Source organism: Prunus persica, chromosome G6 (genome assembly GCF_000346465.2).
Source record: "Prunus persica cultivar Lovell chromosome G6, Prunus_persica_NCBIv2, whole genome shotgun sequence".
NCBI lineage: Eukaryota > Viridiplantae > Streptophyta > Magnoliopsida > Rosales > Rosaceae > Prunus > Prunus persica.
The window spans coordinates 3,861,046-3,871,310 of record NC_034014.1 but is presented as its reverse complement, the minus strand read 5'-3'; the positions used below and the strand labels follow the sequence as shown (position 1 = coordinate 3,871,310).

The following is a 10,265-nucleotide window of genomic DNA, read 5'->3' as shown; positions in this document are numbered from 1 at the left end:
TATAGCTTGGCATGCTATACTTGCTGCTGCTACGTACTCGACTTTTGCTGATGATTGTGCCACGGTATCTTATTTTCTTGATGACCATGAAAATATACCAGACCCAATTGTAAATGCATAGCCTTATGTGCTTTTCATGTCATCCACTGATCCAGACCAATCATTGTTGTGTAGCCAAATAGTCTTGGATCTGTAGTGGGCTTATACTGTATGCCATAGTCAATTGTGCCTTGCAAGTATCTTAATATTCTCTCTGCTGCTCCATAGTGTATCTGGCTTCGATTTTGCATAAATCTTGATAGTAAGCTTGTTGTGCACATGATGTCGGGTCTTCTTGTTGTCAAGTATAGTAAGCTCCCAATGAGACTTTTGTAAACTGATTCTTCTGGTTTACTTGATCCATCTTCCTTTCTTAATTTCTAATTGGTGATAAGTGGAGTAGCCAGAGTCTTGGCTTTTGAAAGTGAGAACCTATCATCTCAGGTGAAATTTTTTAAGCCATGTAGATTTGTCATACAGAACTTTAAAATCTTGGTCGCTTATGTATGTTCCTGTTGAAGCCTCTGCTTTTCATTTGCTACGAGTATATACACCCGCAATGTAGAGAGAGAGAGAGAGAGAGAGAGAGAGAGAGAGAGAGAGAGAGAGAGAGAGAGAAAAGAGCTAAGAAGTGGTATTTTGATACACTGATTATATATAAAAATACCAACAGGTTCCACTGAATTAGTATGAAACCTTCAACTTGAATGTCAGTATAAAATCCAATTCCTTGTTTAAGCGAACAGCAGGAGGTTGTTTACTTAGATCAAGTCCAGGCCTGTCAGGTCGGGTAGCTCCTGCAGAACCTAAGTGTACGAACCTACACGGAACACAAGCAAAGAGATTCTTTAAAGACTAAAACAGAAAGTGCACCTAGCAGATCAATTATGTTTAGTCATAAGAAGATAATCCAACAAAATGAAAAGAATGTGAAACCTGGGAGTAATAGGCTCTTTTAGATATGCTCGTATGCTTGATAATGGGAGCTTAAATGCCCCTTCCACAAAAGTAGGATTCAGTTTCCCATCAAATTCAAACTTGCTAAACATGAGCTGCCATAATTTTGAATCCCATCAATAAACATAGAAGAAAATGAAGTGAAAGAATAGACTAAAATAAAATGGCTGTAGAAATGTGCCTGCAATGACACAATATTGCTGGGGTCAAAAGGTGGTGCATCTGATACAGTTCTTGCTTGAAATATCGGCTTCAAAGAAGAAAATGGCACACATACCTGGAAAAAAATGTGACAGATTACTAATGGAGTTTGAAATATGTAACTACAATTTTAATGTCGATCAAGGAGCTAGTGTGTTACTGTCTGTCTGCCACTGGTCTCCAACAGTGTCAAAGCCTGATGTGTAACCAACAGTATCCCAATCACGACTTGTGCGAACAATTAGCAAAGATAGATGCACAGAGAGATGAAGTTTGAAAAATCGCTAGGCGATAGGCTAAAAGAAAAAAAGAAAAGAACCCGACCCGCCCCTGCAGTGCATAAGTTTGAAAAATCGCTAGGCAGTAGGCTTAAAGAACAAAAGAAAAGAACCAGAACCACCCTGGCACCCAGACCCTAAACCCTAAAGAACCAGACCCACCCTGGCACTCAGACCCGCCTAGACCCGCCTAGCGCCGCCCTGACCCGCGTAGGCCGATTTTTTGTAATGCAGAATATGGATTGAAAGGAATGGTTTCAACAACAGGGGATGTGTACAGTTTTGGAATTGTAGTGATGGAAACATTCCCAAGAAGGAAGCCAACAGATGAGATGTTTGTTGGGGAAATGAATTCTAAGCAATGGATTGCAAACTCACTATTACCAGATGCAATGATAGATGAAGCTGTGGATGCCAATTTGCTTGGGCTTGGGATAGAGCAGGAAGATGATGATCAATGTGTGTCGCCAAGGCTGAGTACGAAGAGCTTGGATCTGCTGGATGTCGTAGGAGATTCTTTTAATCTGGGACTACAAATTAAATTTATTAAAAAAGAGAAATTCAAATTATGATGTTCAATGGGTATATCCGAGCGAGCTATAACTTTGAAAAATTCTTTTTACAAATTATGGCCGCACGGCTATACTTTTGAAAAATTCTATTCACAAAATCTATATACTGTTGGAAAATTCTATCTATGGAGTATAGCCGCCTGGTGATTCTGTGGAAACATTATATTCATAGGGTACAGTCGAGCAGCTATACTGTTTTAAAAAAATTCTGTTTCGAGCGTGTAGCCGCACGGCTGTACTATTTTCTCAAAACACGTTCTCAACGCTAGGCGGATCCTTTTTGCTTTTTCTTTTATAAAGAGTATAGCCACCTGTGGGCTGTTGACCTCGTAACCCTTGGGGCAGATACAATATTTGCTTCTCTTCATATGCTGGATGTAGTTCATTTTTTGATTGCAACACCAGGAGGCATTGGACCAAAGATCTTCATATCAGGGTCTTTGTCCTTCCAGTGCTCTAGAATAATTGGACGTAAATAGCCATGCACATTTCCAACATAAAAGGCAAGAATCTGCCTCTCAGAAGGGGGTTTGCCTCCAAGATCTCTAAGAGGATTTCTCGCAGAAGGAACATATGTTTCAGAAAGGTATGGCCAGTCGGCTATACTAACTCGAGCGTATTTTTCAAAATAGTATAGCCGCGCGGCAATACTCGGATATTTTTTTATTTATCAGAAAATCGTATAGCTGCTCGGCCTTACTATGGTAATTGTTATAAAAAAAAATAATAATAATAATAGTATAGCTGTCTGGCTATACATGTTTTGACACGTGGACACCCGCTAGGCGCTAGGCGGGTCCCCTTTTTTCCCTATAAATAGTATAGCAAAGTGGCTATACCCGGGCGTATTTTTCAAAATAGTATAGCCGGACGACTATAATAGGGTATTTTTTTTATTAAAAAAAAAATTCCGTGGCTATACGTGTTCTCACACGTGGACGACTAGGTGCTAGGCGGGTCCCTTTATTTATTTATAAATAGTATAGCCGCGCCACTATACTCGGGTATATTTTTTTATCTAAATAGTATAGCCGCTCGGCTTTACGCGGGTTTTTTTATAATTATTTAATTTAAAATATATATAGTATAGCCAAGCGGCTATACGCTTAACGGCTTAAAGGTGTATCCTCTCATTGTTGCAGCACATCCATCTGAGCCCAATCAGTTTGCATAAGGACTTACAGATGGTGGAGTGCATGTACTTAAGCCATTAGAATCAGAAGGAAGATGGGGCACTTCCCCTCCGATTGAGAATGGTGCTGGGCCAAGCACCACTTCTGGAGCAGCGTTCAGATCAACCCCAAAGGTGATCCCTTCTCTTGTGTGTGATCCCTTCTCTTGGTCTCACCATAATTTATTTATTTATTGAGGGGAAGCTGCAGATTTAGGTATTTATAGTTTTAGAATACTCGAATTAACCCAGTAAAATTCGTTATAGTAGCATTTGAAGGTGAGGCAATTTCCCCTCATTTAGGATAATTGTAGAAGTGATGGAACTATAGTTATAAGTTTTGAAGACAACGCAGCACCATCGGGGAAAAGGTCGAGATCAGACAATGAGGAATTCAGCAAAAGATTTTAGTTGCTTTGGTTGGTTTGCGTCTAGACTGTTTTATCCCTTTTTTCTTCTAAAGTTGTTGACAAACACGATTACTGTAAGATCCCACATCAACCAACGGAGAGGGGGTGATGTGCCTTATATGTGCACATCCGCATCCATCTAGCACGAGGCCTTTTGGGAGCTCACTGGCTTTGGAGTCGTAGGAACTCCGAAGTTAAGCGAGTTGGGGGCCAGAGCAATCCCAGGATGGGTGACCCACTGAGAAGTTGCTCGTGAGTTCCCAGAAACAAAACCGTGAGGGCAGAGAGGGGGGTCCAAAGCGGACAATATCGTGCTACGGCGGAGTTGATCCCGGAATGTGACAATTACTCATTTATTTTCTCTACTCTTTAGTTAATCTCAGGTGTTAATACGAAATCTGCTTTTTGCATCAATATCTTTTCTCCTTAAGTTAATGTAGACACGAACTTAAGCTAATGTTTCATTCACATGCAATAGATTTTCTTCTGTATTAAAATGTTAAGAAATTTGTTCTTTTTGAAAGTTATAATCAAGTGGAACAAAAGTGGGTTAGTTTCATTACTTAGATAATTCTCAACAAAAAATACAAATTTTTTTTTATCATTATTGGTCAATGAAATACAAAGATTTTAAAATGGAAATTGTAACACCTTTCTTTCTCTCTCCACAGTATTTACTGACGATTTAATCATCTCACAACATTTGGGTTCTTTTAGTTTTCGTTATTCTTCTTCTATGAGAAAAATTACCACTCCTCATTGAGCATGTTGCCCTCAAACACAAAGTGATATCCTTTTTTCATAGGATTCCAAACAATCGAAATTAGAAAATCCTCCAACACAAGGCTTACAATATTACTATTGTTTGTTTTTTGACTGAAAAACTAATATTTTTTATTCCAAAAGGAAAATTAATTTTCATTGATTTACATATATAGTCATCCACATTATGAGGAATGATGTTTTAGTTTCCTCCAATATTTTCATGTTTATGTACAATACAAATTTTTTATAGAATGTAAAAGGTGAAGTAGCATTGGGTGTTATGAAAATGCATTGCATTCTCATGAGACAAATGCAGTATAACATTTATGTTGGGAAAACGAATTTAAACAGATAGTTGGGAACTAGAAATGATACGGTTTTTCATCCAACATTTATGTACATTTTAGTTTCATGAGAAAAGGATTTTTGGTGTTGTGGAATAAACGTGATTGTTAGGTAACTGTATTTCATAAAGATTTTGCCCCTAACTCAATCTATGTGTAATGGAACAAGATGCGCGAGCTAAAATAAAGAAGGAAAGAAAAAAGCCATGAATGTATCATGCATAAGCTTTGTCGGCATTATACTTCGTTGGAATACAGGCTTCTCACCTTCCTTGCTTTGCCCAGCAGCATCACACGCTTACCGGATTCCCAGTAAAACTCCTCAATGTATTGCTTGAGTTCCCATGCATTGTGCTCAACAGATGCCTTCATAAAAGAAAACATATGAAAAGGGAAGACAAAACTCACACCAATGATCACAGAGTAATGACTCATTACCTCACTCTAAATTTTTGCAATATGACGAGCTAGATCCATCTTCGAAAAGAATTTATTTGTTCCAACAAAGTATACGATGCCGTGATTGCCATAGAGGCCTGGAAAATCAAAGTTCCCATAACTATAGGTGCCACAACACTAAATGTCGATTGAACAGGGGAGAAGAACAAAGTCCAAAAGAGAAAAATAAATTTTCTTTACCCGGAATAAGCAAAAAGACAAATGAGCTAGGCAATGTGTGCTCCTCATTCCTGAAGTATATAGCATGACATACAAGCACTAGGAATATACCAGAATAGATTAAACATATATGATAACAAAATTGAACACAGTTATTGAAGAGGTCCAACCATCTAGTGCAGTGGAGCTATTATATTAGCTTCGTACCTTATTCCTGCAAGCAATTCCAAGAATCTTATTTATATAGTACAGCCGTTCGGCTATACTCGGAATTATTTTTTACATCGCCGCGCGGCTTTACAGTGGTTTTTATTCTTCTTTTTAAATAAATAGTATAGCCGCGCGGCTATACTATTTACAGGTGGTAGCTTGTGCTTCATGATGAACTCCTGTCGCTTCTCATAACTAAGATCCTCCAATGCCCGAATGTCATCTTACACTGCAAATATGAATTGAGATGTTTCCAAACACAACTTAATAATTCTCCACTTGTTTAGTACATACACAAAGGACTTTCAACAATCTCAGGCATTGGTGCTATTACCTTAATTAGCTTGCATATTAAAAGTTCCATGATCCTGCGGGTTTCTTCGTCCACAATTTGGCGTTCGCGAAGAATATCAGAAGCCAAGGGAGTGCCACCATAGGGGCTCTGTACCAGTGCTAAGCCAGCAACTTTGTCTTTCAAATCACACCAATAGATTGACAAAGCAGCTGCAGCATCAACGCCTCCCTTGCTGTGCCCCAGTAGCATCACACGCTTACCGAATCCCCAGTAAAGCTCCTCAATGTATTGCTTGAGTTCCATGCATTGTGCTCAACAGATGCCTTCATCCAAGAAAACATATGAAAAGGGAAGACAAATTTCACAAAACTCAGTCAGCAATGATCACAGAGTAATGACTCATTACCTCACTGTGAATTTTTGCAATGTGGCAAGCCAGACCCATCTTCGAAAAGAATTTCTTTGTTCCAACAAAGTATAAGGGGACGTGATTGCTAAAGAGGCCTGGAAAATCAAAGTTCCCATAACTATAGGTGCCACAACGCTAAATTTGAATTGAACAGGGGAGAAGAACAAAGTCCAAAGGGAAAATTAAATTTTCTTTACCCAGAATAAGCAGATAGACAAATGAGCTAGGCAACGTGTGCTCTCTATTCCTAAAGTATATACATGACATACAAGCAATAGGAATACACAAGAATAGACTAAACAGATATGATAACAAAATTGAACACAGTTCCTTAACAGGTCCAACCATCTAGTGCAGTGGAGCTATTATACTAGCTTGGTACCTTATTCCTGCTAGGCGGGTGTCCCTTTTTTTTAAATAAAACGTATAGCCGCCCGGCCATGTATTCCGGGTATCTCTTATTACCCGTGACCATGTATTCCGGGTATCTCTTATTATATATTCGACAAAACTCTGATATATGGATATCTCTTCAGATGGTACACTAAAGCTTATGTATTCTGATTGAACATGGTGAGAATTGGAATCTTACCTACAAATAAGGCCTTTGCATCCTTTTGTTGATCCTTCTTTAGCTACCTCAACTGTTCCACGGTTGGATTTTCTGGATTATTGAAGCCACTATCAACTGTGTCCCATAAATCTTGAGACATAAAATAAGTCTCCATTTTAATACTCTAGAAGTCATAGTTTTCTCCAGTGAAAATAGGAAGAGGGACAGAGTTCTGGCTAGTAGTTTCAAAATATGGTTTCAACAATTTAAAAATGATAGAAAATTATTTTAGTATTCCAAACCCAAATCCAAGTCTTGAACCAATAACCCTAGCTTCCGAGAGTTATCTCATTTATGGTTTGTACAAAGATGGATGCAAATAATATGTTCAAGAGTTAAAACAAATCTGTACCCCAAAAAATGATAAAATAATAAAATAATAAAAATTCAATAAAGAAATATCATACTTGAAACAAATTTATTTTCATAATCTCAATCAATCCTACACTCCTTTTAATCTCAACTCACCTATGAAGCGGATACAGATACGGCGATACCATACGAAAGACAATACGAAAAATATTTAAAAACTAGGATATTATACGGTAATTAAAAATATATATTAAAAATTTAATATATAGTTATCAAAATATTTATAACATAAAACTAAGATAAAAATACAGTAGAAGAAGTGTTGGAGTATGATCGTGCAAAGTAGACCTACGGCTGGCAAACTCTTCGAATTTTTCAACCAGCAACAATTAAAGCTTCTCTCCTCTTTATTTTCCCTCTTAAAACCTCTAAAAACGAGTTGTCCGTGCATCAAAGACTGTATCCGTTGACTCCGATACGTATCCGATGCGTATAGTAGCATATCCGATACGGGATTCGGACCTAAATTGGAGTATTCGTGATGAAACAAACCAAAAGAAAAATATAGTAACCATCACTGATCACTGCAATTAGAAGAAAAGGACCCCCACAAATGACATAATGTAGGACATGAGAGTTGCAGAAGAGATGGCTGCCATTGCAACTGCAGTAGCATGATTCTTTTGCACTTTCTGGTCAGCAGATTGAGGTGGGCTTGCTGGTTCCAAGACCTTGATGATCTTCTGGCCTCTCTCGCAGTGCGCAGAAACCCCCACAAATGAAATAGAACAAACCAGGCCGGTCCAATGTGAACACGGTCAAACCATTGTTGGAGAAGAAGATGGGATGAGCAGAATGGCATTTTTCGTACTCGTCCTTGGTCACCACCATCACCGAGTCTTTGGTAGATGAAATCTAAGTCCAGGAAAAACAATATCTATAAAAAAATAAAAATAAATAAAAGAGTCCCGCCTAAGCACAAACCCCAAAATTCACCTCCAAAATCCCAATTTTCATATTTCTCCTCAACATCAACCCTAACCCCAATCTCCCCAAGACCTCCACCACCTCCTTCCTTGCCACCGCCGCCAAGAGTGCTAGCTGCCGTTCACTACCAGTCGTCCCCGCCGCTGCCACTATTTTTGTGAAAGTTTACAATTCAATTCAAGTAACTTTTGTAACTTGTAATATTGTTTTTGACATTAATTATGAGTGAAAGTACTATCGTTTCATTTTCAATATTTTTTTCATTTTAAAAAAATATTGAGTAGTTTACACTATGACCCCATGAGTATCAATTCCTGCATCCGCCACTGATTTTGGTAGCTGGCTGCTCATGCAGCACTAGACACATTTTGCAAATTGCATTGCAGGTTCCTCCTAAATACACCTAATGGAGACATTGGCCAATAATAGCTCACCAAACATCTCTCACATTCTTGAAGATCATAACTCATGTGTTCTTTCACCCTTCCCAATCACTCTTCACAAAGTACCAATAACTGCTGCAAACTAAAACCAATTTTAGGGATTATATTATTTCATATGTATCTATCTATCTATATATGCAGAGCATACAAATTTAATAATGTTCTTGACCATTAAGAAATTGAAAAATAATCAAGGGATGCATGGAACCAATTCTTCCTTGTTGAGCTAGGGAAACTAAAACTTGTGCTTTCAAATAAACCTCACTTCAATACAGAAAAAGATTCCAAAGCCCCTCCTTTCTCTTTGAAAAACTGAGTCTTTCACATTGTGAATTTACGACAGTCAATGCTGCAATGCCTCAACAAAATTATTAAATACTTAAAAGTTTTTTTGTCGTGATTAATAAATCCGAATTCATGACAATGGAAGGTGACTAATTTTAGATGGTGATGTTTCATAAGGCTTGCCCCTAAATTTTCCATAAAGCAAAGTAAACACAAGAATGATGTTCTATGTATATGTTGGTAAGTAAAGCAAAGAACATCTGCTTTCCAATTGGAGTTGCCCTCTTTCTTGAAAAGGTGCAGACCTACATTTTTAACTCTGCTTCCTTGTATAATAAATGAGAGAGAGAGAATCCAACTTTGAGGCGCCTAACATAGCAGCAGAGAGAGAGAGAGAGAGAGAAGGGGGAGGGGGGGGGCGCCAGCATAGCAAGCAACCAAGTAGAGAATTGAGATGACCTCACCACACATTGGCTGTCTCCCTCCCTCCCTCCCTAACATTAAAAGAAAAAAAAGTGCAGACTAATGAGCACTTGACCTCGGCACACAACCTTGCCGGTTGGTCCCAACTTCATGAAAATCTTTTTAATTTGAGAAATTATTGTATGTGATGTGAGTAGTGTATAGAATTCACTTGAATAGTTCGGCTATGAATTGGATTGGACGTAAATAAATATGTTATCAACACATTTTGGACAATATCATGCAATATCAACACATAATGAGAACTTATATTCACTTGAATTATAAAAATGGGTATTATTATTAATATCTAAATTATGTAAATTTAAAACCTAATACACGTGTTACAGTTTGGATGAATGCAACTGTGCAATACGCCACATCGCCTCGTGGTTCTAAGTTCTAACACGCCCAATAATTTTTCTTCTTCTTGACCCTTCCTGTAATTTTCTTAACCACCTTGCTTCCAAAATTTCAAGAGAAATCTACCATCTTTTACAAAAAGATCACACAAACACTGGATTCATGGTGTGTGGACAAAAACACTCGCAGACAATGTGAAGAAAGGTAGAAGTACAGTTACGGGGTCCAAATCAATCTCGCAAGCCCACCGTCACCAGTCCATTTTCTTTTTTTAACTCACGTGAAGAGTAAACCCATCTCAGCAACCCTCACATGTACACAACAAATCTAAAACCCCACCCTTCTTTTTTCATTGGAAAATGCTAGGGAGACCAACTTTAGATACCAACTTGAGTACAAAGGCTCGAAGAGATGGGTGGACTGTTGTATTGGGGGGATAAAAGAAAATAGAATGGTGAGGATGGGCGTGGGAGATTGATGTCATCCCCGTAAGACGCCATCTAGATTATAGCCGTTGTCTGCGAGCGAATT

General features: G+C 38.3%; 1 long non-coding RNA gene across 1 annotated transcript; it reads right to left on the bottom strand.

The window, feature by feature from the left end:
* On the bottom strand, nucleotides 652-1,089 carry LOC109949550. The gene is made up of 2 exons (XR_002272000.1): nucleotides 976-1,089; nucleotides 652-859 (listed from the first exon to the last, which is right to left on the bottom strand). It is a non-coding gene; the product is annotated as an uncharacterized LOC109949550 (long non-coding RNA).